This window comes from Egretta garzetta, unplaced genomic scaffold (assembly GCF_000687185.1).
Source record: "Egretta garzetta isolate BGI_Z169 unplaced genomic scaffold, ASM68718v1 scaffold60, whole genome shotgun sequence".
NCBI classification, from domain to species: Eukaryota; Metazoa; Chordata; class Aves; order Pelecaniformes; family Ardeidae; genus Egretta; species Egretta garzetta.
In genome coordinates, this window is record NW_009258269.1 from 2,628,268 (window position 1) to 2,642,500 (window position 14,233).

Consider the following 14,233-nt stretch of genomic DNA (forward strand, 5'->3'; position numbering starts at 1 on the left):
CTTGAAGAAACCTGGGACCTGATCCCTCTGCAGGCTGCCTCCCGAATGAGAGCCCATCTCCGACGTGTGCTCTGATCACATTTCTGCAAGCCTCCCTGCTCCGACCCTTCCCGGATAAGTCCTGGGCTTTTGCCAGGAGGCCGATGGCTCTGGGGGGGGTCTTGGGAGCCAGATTTGCTCCCCGCCGTCACACTGCACCCTGCAGTACAGCTGATTTTCCCCCAGCCTGAGCGAGCGCTGGATCCAGCTGAGTTCAGGGTCAGAAAAAAATGGGTGCCACCCCCTTAAACTGCAAACCTCGCCCTTTTGGTGACGACTGAGGACCTCTTTCCTCTGGGTAGTTACGCATAAAATACCTGGCTCCGGGGCCCTGTCGGACCCTCTGCTGATGCTGAGGAGGCCTTCAGCTGATCTCACCAGTGCTGGCATGGAGAATTTGGGGACTGCCTGCAGTTTTCTATGACCGGTGTGTGTGCCTCTGCGTCCTTGGCTTATCTTTCCTTACCCAGGGCTGGGAGCCATGAGCGTTTGCAGGCAGCAGCCTGGCTCCTGGAGCAAACCTGACCCCGAAGGCTGCCCTGCCAACATGCTGGGACCCAGTTCCAGGCGTTTATCTTCCAGAAATGATGCCTGCCTGGAGCAGGGATGGGAGGAGTCGTGGGGGGCAGCTGCTGAAGCGGGAGGTGGGGAGCAGGGAGAGCAGGCACCGCTGCCGGCGCCGGGGAGGGAGCTCGGTCTGTTCCCTCCCCGTCATGGGCAGCACTCTGCGAAGGTCGGTGTGACCGATGTCCTCGAAATGGGCATTTCTGGTGGCTCCCACCTGTGTCCTCTTTTGATTTTCTGTGTGCTGAGTTGGGAACAGGTTGCAGGTTGCAACTCAAAGGATGCTTGCACGAGCTTCACTGAGCTGCAACCACAGGAAGATGCCCGGCTGTCCTCCTGCCCCGTGAGGCGCCTTGGACGCCGCTCGAGCCGTGCCGTAAGGTGCTGTGACTGCTGACCTGGTGAAAAGACAAACCTCATTGTGCCTGTTACCCATGCGCGGGAGGCGACTTTCAGCTGTTGTGTCACCCATCTGGTAAGAAGCTGTAACGAACAAGCCACAAAGGCAATTAATTACTAATGACCAAGCCTTGACTGCCCAACAGCGGGGTTGTGGGCACGAAGCTGAGCAAAGGCTTTGCAGGCTGCCGGTCTCGCTGAAATCCCCTCGCTTCCCCCAAGGTATTTTTACAGGAGCCCAGCGAGGGGCCCCAGCGCTGGGAAAACAGCCCCCGATGGCCCGGGACTGCCTGGGAACATGCTCAACCCTATTCTGCATTGCTGCCGTGTCAGGTCACCGCCAGGCCAGTATGGGTGTTTTGGGGAAGGAACGTCAACCAGCAGGAACGGCGAGCAGCAGTGTGCTCCGGTAAGAGGAGGAAGGCATTGGACGCTTTCCTGTCCCACGTCCTTCTTGGATGAGCTCAACAACTGTGTTTGCCCAGGCGCCGTTACTCATCTCCTGGCTAGCAGCAGGATTTCCAGGGATGCTGACGCAGTCCTGGAGTGGCCGGATCACAGCAAACCCCCGGATGCTCCGGCCCAGGAGCTCCCCGCTGCCCACGAGTGCTGCTCCCCTTCCCCAGGGGCAGCCTCAGCGGGTTCATTTCCCTTATAAATCCCAGAACTGGCTTTCACCTGTGGCAGTTGCCCTGGGCTTTCCGCCTCTCCTCTCACCAGATCCTCAGTAAATTCTGGCTGGTTTTGAGGAACTTTGTGCTCAGCTGGGATTTGCTGACCCTCATCCACCTTTCCAGAAAGGGGTGGCCCGGAGCAGAGCTGATGGGATGGCAGTGCTAGGTTAACGGTTGGACGTGATGATCTTAAAGGTCTTTTCCAACCTAGATGATTCTATGATGTAAGTCACGCTTATCATAGAAACCCTGGGGTCAGCTTCAGAGAGAAGGAGCTTCGGGGCTCCCCCTTGCTCTGGCTCTGTGCAAAGACCTCTCTGGAAGAGGAAATGCACATCCAGACATTGTCCTTTCTCCCGGAGGCAGGATGGCTGGCACAGCGGGCTTTGGCTGGACCGCTCTGAGCATGGCGAGAGCTGTTCTGGCATTGCTTGGGCTGTCAGCAGACGGTGGGTGGGGATGGGTGTCTGTGTGCAGGTGGAGGAGACCCCCCTGGACAGAGAGGTGGTACCCACGGCCAGGAGAGATGCTGAGCAGGAGCAAAACCAGAGCTCAGCCTAGCAAAATGCTGCCCAGAAACGACGTCCTCCCACACAAGAAGCCTTTTCCCTGCAGCCAGGACCAAGGGTAGGTTTGATCTGTTGGCCCTCAGGGCATTTGCTGTGCCCCTCTGGGCATGAAGAAGCCCCTTCAAGGTGGGTGGCTGCTCCCTCTGGGGCTGTCCCACCTCTGCAGGCTGGTCCAGCCTGGTGGGGGGGATGCCTGGGGAGGGCCCCAAAGCCAGGGATTGCAGGGAGGGCTGGGGTGGGAACCCAACACCCGAGAAAGACCCCATCTTGGCTGTGGGCAGCCCAGGATGGGAGGTCATGGTGGCTGAAGGCAGCAGGCAGGCAGAAAGCCTTTTTGTTCCCCTGCTGCGAGACCCTGTGCTGCTCCACTTAAAAAATACCTCCTTGACATGTGATTGAAACTCAGCATCTGAGCTTCAAAATCCCTTGGGTATGGCAGATTTCTGCAAGTGCTGAGGGGCTGGCCGGGTGGTGGAGCAGCTGGAGGGGTGACCCATCCACGACGTTTCGGAGCAGCTCGCAACATGTTTGCTGGGAGAGCTGCTCCGCTGCCAGCACGGCAGCTCCTCCGAGGTTTCATGGAGCTGTAGGGCCATACCTCTCACTTCCCAGCACAGAATCACAGGTTCACATTCCTCTCTGTACTTAGAAGATTTCACAGCCCTGGGGAAGACCAGGATTAGCTGGAGCACCTGCTTTCTCAAGAGAGTTTTTTATCCTGGTCGCTTGAGTCCTGGGCAGGGTTGGTTTTTCTGAGGAAGCTCTCCTGTCCGACCGCTCTTAAAAAATGAATCGTCCCCCATGTGAGCACGCACGGGAAAGCCCATTGCCTGGGTGCTTCCCTTTGCCCCGTGTGATGCCAGGCGGAAGCCTGCGGGCTGTGGGACCTTCCTATAGGGAGCAAATCTTTCCCTGGCTCTGGCAGCCGGGATGGAGAAGATGTAGACGCGGGGATGCTGCCAAGGGTGGAGGGTGCTTTGCAGTCAGGAGCTGCCATCTCCTTTCTCCCATGTCGAGAGCAAAAATGACCGGTCCCCCCACCTCATTCCTAATGCAGGAAAAGCCTCTCCGATATTAATAAGAATCTAATTATACATTTATTGTTCCATGAATTAATTACATCGCAAGTAGAGTTACCTTTTACACAGCCATTAAACTTCAGGAAGGCCTCTTTATACCACTCCATGGATAATTTAATTAGCATACTAATGTCTTATTAGCTATAAACCCAAAGCTGGTTTAGAATCACTTAAATTAAAACTCAAAAGCCTTCAGCCACCCTGTAACCCCTCTGCCTGAATGGGGGGCAGAGGAGGGGAGCGTGCACTGCCCGCCCCGCGTCCACGGGGCTGGGATGGCGGCGAGGAGCCCCGCAGCTCGCCTCCTAATTCCCCTTTTATCTCCTGTTGGCTATCACTGGTATTTGCATTAATTGGGCTAGTCTGGAGGAGCTGCGGTGGTCCGGTATAGATGGGCAATTAAAGCCACAGCTGGGACAGGAGCCTCTGTGGTGCTTTGGGGTGGTCCCGTCCCCAGCCCGGGGCTCCCTGGGGGAGCAGGGTTGGTGCCGCCTTCTCCGTAGGCTTTCAGCAAAGGAAACCCCAGACCTGATGACAACAGGACCAGCTTCCGAAGCGCCCGCCCAAGGTAAGCGGGAGCAGCAGGCATCTGTCCCACCGTGATCCCAGCGCGGCAAGGCCCGGTGGCCCTGGCGGCCCCTCCGTCCCTCACCCTCCTCCATTAAAGCACCGCATCTCCGATCTCACGGCTCCACTGAGGTTTGTGCACGGAGCCGGGACTGCGCTGCTGTGTTTTACACCATCCCAAACACCCCGCTTACGCTGGGGTCAGGACCGGCGCTTCCGTACGTTCTTAGACGTCGCCGTTGATGTGCTAAGCCCTTTTTAAAATGACCCCTTCTGCCACTCAATTCGTGAGTGTAACTTTTTTTTTTTCCTTTCAGATCTTCTTAGCTAATAAATAGCTTAATTTGGAGGTTTGAAAATTGACTCAGAGGCAGAGTTTAACTAAATCGAAGAGCAAGACTACTGCTTGAATGTAATAATCTGAAAATAATTGATTAATTTGCATGATCCTTCGTAATTGCTTCAATTTACACCCAAGAGGCTGCTGTCATCAATAGATGAATAAGACATAATTTTTAAAGTCCCAATAATGCGTGGAATAGAATTTAGAAAATTCGCTCATTCTGAAGCACGGGGCAGGCTCCCGCGCACCATCGGCTCAGCGACACTTCCAGCACATCGCGGGGAGAGCGCTCCTCGTTAGAGACCCCGTGCTGTAATTTAATTCAGTTGTTGAGAAGGTAATTATGTTCATCATCCTTGGGAAAGAAGAGGATCGAATCCTATCGCAGTGATGCTAACCTTTAGATGGAGAGATTCCGACCGGAAGAGGAAGCCGGCTGACGACATCGAGAGTCCAAAGCAAAAGAGATTAAAATGCTAAAATTTGGCATGGGTGCTCTTGGAGTGACATAGCAAAGGAGCAAGGTGCACCTTCAGCAAGGTGCTGAGCCACATGCTCACCTTTAATTGCTCTTAATGAGACTTCAGCATATGCTGAGCTAGACCATGACCTGGCAAGGGGCTCCAACCGCCTGCCTGGGTCTGAGCAGCGAGCGCAGGGGGAGGCAGGAGCGAAGGCAGGTAAATGGCAGGGTTCAGGAAGGCGTTTGGGCCACACAATGGTCCTGCAAAAAATGGAAATCCAACCTTCACGAGGTCAGTAAACAGGGGCAGAAAATACAGCCTGAAAGGGGGGAAACAGGAAGCCGGCAAGAAAGAGCAAGACTTGGTAGGAATGAAAATAAACAATGGATAATTCAGGCCTGCCAGGAACAGGAAAGCTGCAAAGGGACGCGCCAGGTCTGCTGGCTCCCCAGGAGTTAAAGGGAACAATTAAGGAAGATGAGGACACAGCTGAGACGTGAAATGATTTCATTTCATAAGTTCTCACCTCAGGGGATGTTGGGAGAAATCGGCTCTTGAGTTGCTCTTTTCTGGTAATAAAGGTGAGTTGCTATTAAGGATTAAGGTATCAAATGAAGAGGCGCCGGTGCAAATAGGTAATTTAAAAAATATTAAGTCACCAGGTCTAGATGGGACATTCAGGGGTTTTGAAGAAACCTAATAATACAGCGGCTGAGCTGCCGGGTGAGCGGCGACAGTATTCATCTCACTGCCAAAGCGAGCGCGGGATCAGGGGGCTGGAGGGCAGCAGCGATTGCCGTGCCTCTATTTTATAAAGAAACACTGAGAAATCCAGCAACTGCTGCCTGGTGAGCCTTGTGCCCATACCAGAGGCACGGGGTGAAGGGGTCAGTGCGCACAGGACGGCGAAGCTCCGGCGGGCTGCGACCCACCCTCGTGATGCTAAAGAGGCATGGGCATGGGGGGCTCCATCTGCCCCCGGACTGCTCTTTGCTAGCCCCTTTTCCCCTCTCCCGGTCCCTTTCCATTTGCAGGACTTCAGGATCACGTGGCTCAGGTGGCAGCAGCTTTGGGGATGTACAGGTCTTGCACCTTCAGCCTGGCACTCCTCCCAAAATCTCCGCAGAGCAGAAGGAAGGCTAGCTGAAGGGGAAATACAGAAAATGTGTCGAGGCAGAAAAATTATTCAGATTTAAGGCTGCCTGCTCAAGTCTTTGCCCAGGTTTGTTATGGCCCAGTACGTGGTCCGATTCCATTCTCCTCAGTTTTGCTTCCTAAGCGATAGCTTGCTGTGCCTCCAGACGGCATTTCCTTCCTCCTTAAGATGGGCACCTAAGAGAGGTGGGATGGGATCGGGCTGGGTGGCACCCAGAGGTCCCTTTGAGCTGGAATCACCCCGCCATCATAGGAGGGTTACTCCAAAGGTCGTGGAGGAAGCCCCGATGCCCAGACACACAGCCAGCTGGTGGGAGGGTTACAAACACATTCCAGCAGATTGCTTTCCCCATGCCATCGCCTCTTTCCAGCTTGTGACAATTCACCCTGGCCGGTGCTGCCGCCAGCCGAACCCTGAATCTAGGGGTACAAGACATTCGAGGAGCTAGAAGAAAGTTGATTTGGTGATGAGCCACCTCTAGACAACTTACTTTAGAGGTCCTGCACGTTCCCCTGGAGCATTTGATGCCAGAGAGGGCTTTCTGGCATCGAGGGACCCCGCAGCCCAGTGGTGCCTGTGCTCCAGTTCAGGCAATGACTTCCACGAAGACACAACCAGAGTGGAAACTCTCTGCCCAAACATGAAACCTTGTTATAAAATCACAGCACTGCAAAAAAAAAAAAAGGATATTTTACAAATCCTGGGCATCCCTTCCCCCCAGCTGTCCTTTTGCACTGCTGTGGCATTTAATGTTGAGTTTTACAGCCTGAGGGCATCATGGTTATCTCCAGCAAGGCGCTAAGGTATGGAAATGCAAACATGGTGCTTGGGAAACCCTAACCGTGATTTGCGGTGATGATATGCCACAGAGGCATGGTCGGGGCTGGAGTGCTACGCTGACTTTTAACAATCCATGTTCAGCTACACTGGTATTTAGAGGCGTGATAAATTTGTCTTATGCCTTTCTCCTTGCTAAGGCAGGGAAGGGGTACGGCGCCTGGGAGTCGTAAAGCCTCCTTGCTGCAAGGACTCCTGCCTTAGGTCTGCTGCCTATTCCGTACCGGAGGAGACAAGCTGGCTGGCTGCTGCGCTTGCCTCCATTGCCTTTAGGTGTTGCAGCCACGAGGCATATAAAAAATTAAAAATCAAGAGGAAAACAAACAGTATTTGCGGCTGTACGCAGGGTCAGCAGCAGGAAAAAGCCCGTCTTTGCAAAAAATCATCTGAGATGATCCCCAGATCTTTCAAAGCATTGCAGGGCCTCGAGGTATTTCTCACCATTCCTGTGTTTTTCTTGTTAAATGTGTAGTTTATAATATTTCTATCTTAGTGCTTTACTGGGGACCATAAATACCTGATGGAAAGCACTTTCAGACTACCCGGGATGCTCTGAAACGCGTGTGAGCCCTAATAGTCCACAGGAACATCTGCATCCTGACGGTCTGTGAGTTTATCTGGGTAGAGCTGCATCCACATAGTTGATTCCAATTTAATTTCCGTGTTTTTCCAAAGAAGAAGAAAAATGCCTTATGTTTCCTGGGTGACTGGAGGAAGGTTTTACTGTGCCAGGCATCTCTAATCTCCCCATGCGAGATTTCCTTGGTGGCAGACAGAGAGCAGCAGTCTGACTAGGCACGGAAGAGTGGATAAGGTCTGGAAATGATGCTTTATAGAGGCGTGGGGTTTCATCATATTCTGCTAAAAATATCGGCTCGCCGTCGATAGAAACCACATGATCTACGATCGGGAAAGCAATTGATGGGCTCGGGGTCTCGGAGAGCTCAGCCCTGCTCCTGCACAGCTACAGATAAGCAGTGTCCCCAAATCCCTCTCCCCTTCCACAGAGCCACAAATCTCCGCCCTCCCCTCCTGGAGAAGTCCCCAACCTCCCCGTGTTGACGGCGCGCTCGGGCCCTTCGTGGGAACTCAATTATTGGGGGGTTTGCTGTTGCTTGGAGGGGGCCTTGCAACGGCACGGCGCCGCGAGCCGGAGCCATCAGCGGCACCGAGGGCACCGTCCCCGCGTGGGGAGCTGGGTGCCAAGGAGGAAGGGGCGGGTGGCACGAGCGAGGTGCTGCGGGTCTCCAGCAACCAGCACCCACCCGGCAGACGGCAGTGACATCCAGCGTGCGGCTGCTTCAAGAAATTCCAACTGGATTGCCAAACTTTTCACCCTTAGAGGAGTCTGCCAGCTTACAGCTGCCCCCCTCCGCAGCAGGAAGCTGCTTCCATTTAGAGACGAATGAAGAGTGGAAAGGAAAAAAAAGAAAAAAAAAGTCATGAATATTAATTTGAATTCAACTGAATTTCAATTAGGCTGTGTTCAGTCTCCACAAATATTTGAGCAGTGTTATTGCAAATATGGTGAAAAAGCAAATCTGTAACTTTAACACACAAATATTCACAAAAGATAAATTCTGAACTTGCGTGCTCACAAGTCACGTCCTCTTGACTTGAATTCTGCAGCCACGTGCTATTGTTTCCTGCCCAGGTGGCGGTTAAGTAGCCAGCGAAGAAAGCAAATACACGAATTTAATGTAGCCTGTTAGGTGTGGGTAAGAGCATTAAATCACGACATGAGCTCAGGCACGTGCAAGCTGGGACGCCGAGGCCGGCGAGCCTTGCGCCTGGTGTGGTGAGCTGCTCTGTCCTCCCTGAACGTGCAATGTGCTGCCAGCCCGAAGGCAACAGCCTTCATCCAGAGTGATGAAACTCATGCATGGGGCTGCGAGGGCTGGGGAGGAGCTGGCAAGAAGGAACAACGCACGGGAGCGTTAGGTCATGGAGGGTGAGAAACAGCCCAACTCGCTGTACATCCCACCACTGAGCCCTTCAGTATCCTCGATTTTAGGTCAGATTGCATCAAGATAGGGAGGTCCAGGTGATTTTTCTCTACACTCCTACTGCGCACCCTGGCTGCACCTCCCCATGGCAAACAGCTTGTGTGAAACCAAAAGTAGGCTAAGCACAGGCAACCAGAGGAAGAACTACCCAACTTTGTGAGGAGCACAGTTAGATCAGGACCTAGGGATGGGGACATGCTACCCCAAGCAAGAGGAGCACAAGCAAGAGGAGCATTCCCTCACTAACAAGAACCTCACCCTTGTCTCAGGTGGTTTGGAGGCCTCACGCTGCTCAGCTGTTGGCAGTTTGGAAGGATTTCAGAAGAAAAAGGGAGAAAGGAGGAGGGCCTGGAGCCTACTGCTGTGCATTACCAGAGTCATGGTGGTAGAGAGGAGAAGGCGCCCAAAGACTGAATATGCGAATGCCACGGTAGTAGGGGAACTTATCAGGAACGCAAAGGGTGTAAGTGAAGAATGACCATGTGAAGGATGATGAGTACCAAGCTGAGGAAGGGAAGCTGGAGCGGAGCTGACTGCCCACCAGCAACGTTGATTTGTTTGGCACCACAGGCTGCCACAGCCAAACAGGAGGTAGGCAAAAACTAAACTGTATGGATCTGCTGTAAAAGGGCTCTCAGCTGCTTCGCCTGGTGTGGTGCTCTGGCACACAAAGCTTGGAGCACCCAGGGATTGGGGCGGTAGGATTTACCTGCCAGCTGGGAAAACCCTTTCCTTGGGGATCTGATCGTGGTGGCATTCCCTACAGAGCGGGGAGTACATTTTCCCTAACTTTAGAGGTCTGTGCTGTACCCTGCTCAGCTGCTCAGGCTATTTTTAGGGGAAGCTGGCGGGAAACGGGCACTTCCCAGCATGGTTGGTTCGTTTTGTCCTAAGGTTGATGTTTCAAATGCATCAGATGAGTTGCACCCTACGTTTCAATGTCTTTTCATCAGCTGTGAAAGGAGACCAGATGAGTAGCTCAAGTGTAAACCTCTAATGTAAAAATTTCCCCTTAGAAATCCCCCTCTGTGTCCTTCACCTACCTCTTTTTCCCGTGAATAACTGCTTTATTCCGTGCGCCGGCTCAGCCTTTCGGGTGAGCGAGATTCAAACAACAGGCAGCTGCCCTGCCGCTCCCGTTGAGTGCCGTCGTGAAGCTGGTGAACTGATTGATTGGTTGGTTTCTTGAGAACCTGGTGGTGTTTCTGCCTTTTCACTGGGTGACTGAAATGTTTAAGCAGGAGAAAGGAACAACAGCAACAGAAAATAAAGGGGGGGACGGGGCGGGGGGACGACTGTGAGAAATTAAGTCTATACAACAAATGATTAATGGTGCATTTCCTGAGACACCGTTGCAAACAATAACCATTGGTGCTGGGATCCGTGGAGACTGGGAGCCTGGTGATGCTTTTTTTTCTGACTCCTTAAATAAACCAAATAATGGGCATGGGGGATCCCTTTCATGGCACGTTGAACGTGGGGCCCTGACGCCCAAATTGCAGGCTGGGGGGGCCTAGTGACAACTCTCAAGATGCCCGTTAAAAGACGGGGCTGACAGAGGCAGCCTTGATACGATAACGGGGTGCGTGAAACCGCGGCGCGTTTTGTACAACGGGCTTTGCGCTTCCAAGCATGCAGAGGACAACTGGCGGGCCCGATCCTGCAGCTTCGCGCCTACGAACGGGGCACGCCCTTGCATCCTCCTCCCTCTTCTTCCTCTCCCTTTTCAACAGCAGCTGGGGGGGGATTCTGTCATTTCTGTCGCTGGGTCTGACGCTGCCCATGGAATTCATTTCTATTCCCCCAGCAGACTCAAAAAAATTTGCAATAAGTCAAAGAAATTAAATTTTAAGCTCACTATTGAAGGATAATGAATCTGAAATATGTGATCTTTTGTAAAATTATATTCTTTCAAATGCTTAGATTCGGGGAATGCTATCTCATAAGGGAAGTACACAAAAAACCTGCAATCAAAATGACCTATACAAAACATAAAGAAGAGTTAATAGGATTGCTCTGAATTCTAAAGGGGGTGGTGCAGAACAGCACAAGTGGGCCTTGCAGTGGGGCATTTATAATCTCCAATTCCATTAACAAATTTTAATATAGTCTTTGAGGGTAGAAAGCGGTCGTTAATAAAACTTTAAATTAAAGCATGCTAGCTGTCGGATTAGATCATTAAAATTGCAGGGTACTGGCGGCTGACTGGCTCTGCAGAAGAGACAGCGTTGCGAAACCTACATTGTCGAGCCCATGAAATAATTCCAAAGCAAACAGGAAAAAGGAATAAAACAATTTTATATGTGTGAATTATGATTCCATATCATGTTTAATGAAGAGAAAAATGTAATCATATTTCATCAGCTCTCAGCGTAATCAGTGTTTCTGAACACCGGGGACCAGGCGCGGAGGGAGAAGCATACGCGTGGCGCGTCAGCAGCCAGTCGTGCAGATGGACAGCAGGACCTGGGCAGCCTTCAGACGGGTGGACATCACTGCCCTGGATCGGGGCGAGGGGTGCCTTCTTCTCCTGCGATCCAAGGATAGGACCAGGTCTGAAATGTTCTAGATGTGACTTATGTCTCTCCACGAGAGACTTTCCTTAGCGGAGAGGTGGGGTTGATTTCTAGAAATGGTCGTTGCCTGGGGATCTGGGTGGCTGCAGAATCAACATGCTTCTCTCGGCGATACTTTCTCAAAAGATTTAGGAATGATCCTGGAAGTGTGTCCTGGAAAACGGAATTGGTAGCTGAGCGTGCGATATTACTCGAGGCTGCACAATGTGGTTTTTTTGAGGACAGATGTATAGCTATAGGAAACCCTTTGCTCCTCTTTGTGTCTTGCATCTCGTGGAAAACTGGGGAGAACTGGGCTGGTTCTGCTGTGCCTGACACTGGGGGGAAAAAGCAACAAGAACAAAAAAACCCCCAAAAACCCAAAGCCAACAAAACCAAAAAAACCCCCAAAACTCAAAATGAACCAAATCCAAGCCAGTTTTCCCCCAGAAGATGTGACTAAAGGTATTGAGGGTGCCCAAGAGCACAAGGATTCCTGGCTGACTGGTGTTCCCCATCATCTCCCTTCCTAAAGGCTGTTTCTCTAGATGAGGGGATGCTGATAGACACCCCCCCCACACACACACACACACCCACACACCCCTTACCTGTGCTGGTGGTCCTGGGGGGTCAGGGCTTGGGGCAGGAGAAGGTAGAGCAGGGAGCACATCTGCCTGTCCCAGCTCTACCCCACCACCTTTAGGTTCAAATAGGACTGGGCGTAAGAAGTAGAGCTGGGCTGATATAAAGCCCACGCTCCACCTAGATATCAAAAAAAAATTTCCAATTGCTTGGTGTCTTCCTCACCATTTCACAGCTGGAGAAATAGAGAAACTGCAGGGCAGAGTGTGGACCTTCTCTGGCCATGGACAGACACAAGTCTTGGTGAGCTGTACGGCTCAAGCAAACCAGTTCTGTGCCTCCACCGCCAGGCCCAAGAAATAAATAAAGAAGAAATTAAATTACTCCCATTAAGCCATTTGGGTGCGTCATGCTAACCAGCAGCACTGCTTGTGGAAGACGCTGTGGTTTGCATCTGCTGGGACAGGCGCAGGGAGTGGACAAGCAGCTCAGCACGGGTGACAACCGGTGACGTTTGGGGGTTGGCGCTTCAGAATTGCTCCAGGTTCCTGAAAGTCAGGAGCCACGGAAAAGCTTGTCCAGGTTCACAGAGACAGCGAAGGAGCAAACCCGTTCCTTGAGCACAGCTCCCAGCTCTGCATGCGAATCGCTTGCGAACACATTTGCCTTTCGATGAATTATTTATTCTCTTAAATGATTGGGCAGATGATTTATGCAAACGCCTCTTGGCCTATTGGGAGATCTTTGCTTGTACAAACAGCCATGCTGGATGTGTCCGACTGGTGCACACGCAGGCTTACATGAGCATTTGTGACATTTCCTCTTCCTTCAAGCTTTTAAGTAAACAAAGTGTGCTCGCATGCAAGTCTAACCGGTGTCAGTGTGAATCTGTGCATGTATGAAAAATGAATACTTCTATTTAGTCCATGCAAAACATTCTTTTGATGTCGAACCTCACCGGTGAGCGTTTTCTTCACACGCAATCTTCTTTCTGCTTGCAATAGACTTCCAGACAGAATATGAGGTTTGGTTATTTGACTCTGACGGGTTATTTCTAATTGTGTCTCTCTGGGAAAAAAAAGAAGAAGGAAGGAAAGAACTGAACGCTGCGTACAGGAGAGCCAAGCTCGGGGAGGCTGAGGGCTACCCCAGCGTCCTGGAGAGGAATGAGCACCTTGCGGATCAGCGGTGAGCAGTGGTCCCTCCTGCCTGGCCCCCAGGGACGGGGCAGCAAAGGTGGCCTCTCGCTGCGCGTCCTTCCAGCGCTCTACAGCACGCACGCTTTCATCTCATCTCTGAGTTCTTGTCTGTAGCCCTAGCTCCCGTAGCACATTCACACTTGAATAATTCTCGTCTTTGTTTAAAAAAAACTTTATTTTTTTTTTTTCCTCTTTGCCTTACGCACAGGAGAAAAGGAAAAGATTTCCTCCACAGTGCTCCTCAGCTGCATTCGCTCCCGTTGTGTTAGGCTGAGCTTGAAGCAGATGGCTACAGCGCTCCTGCTGAGGCCAGGTGGGCTACAGCTCTGCTTTGGGCAAAGAATCCAAAAAAGCATTTGAACTGCTCTCTCCGATCCTGAAGACCCCTTATTTTAGGCACAGCATCCAACAAGTTGTTCCTGCTGTGACTTAACCTCAGGCACCCACCAAAGGGCCCTGGGTCTGTCGCCATGAGGACAGTGAAACAACCATACTGGGGCAGACCAAATATCTGCGAAGTCTGGTGTTCCGCCTGAAACAGTGGCCAGCAAGTGCGCTACAGCAAAATATGTGAAAACCAGTCCAGCCCCGAGAGCTGCTGGCATCTGGTGAAGCATCATGAGCTGCTGGCTGCAGCCCAGCTGCTGCGTCCATGCCACCGACAGACCTGTCCCCCGTGAACATACCACGCGTCTCTTGACACGCGCGAACCCCCATGCGGAAAATGTGCTTCCAAGTCACCCTTTTGAGTCTGCTTCCCGATACTTTCATTTCTTATTGAAATGCCAGAAAGAGGGAGTCACCAACTCCACATTTCTTTCTCCAAAACACTTGGGATAGACTTCCATGGTCTATCCAAGGTGAATAACCTCGGTCTGTTCCATCTCTCAGCATCAGGAACATCACGGGGCCAACCTTTTCACTTTTGGTTTGTTTTTCCTACTGTGTCCTTTATGAGATGCAGGATTGGACATACCCTCAGTATTCAAAATTGGGATGGACTGTGGGTCTCCATGCTGGTTGTGATGGTGATTCCTGTACTGTTGTCTCTCTCCCGAGTGACGCCTTGCATCCTCCTTGCTTTTTGACCCAGCGTGCTGGGTTTGCCTGGGGCAGAGTTAATTTTCTTGATAGTAGCTGGTATGGAGCTGTGTTTGGATTTGTGCTGGAGACAGCATTGATAACCCAGGGATGGTGTCG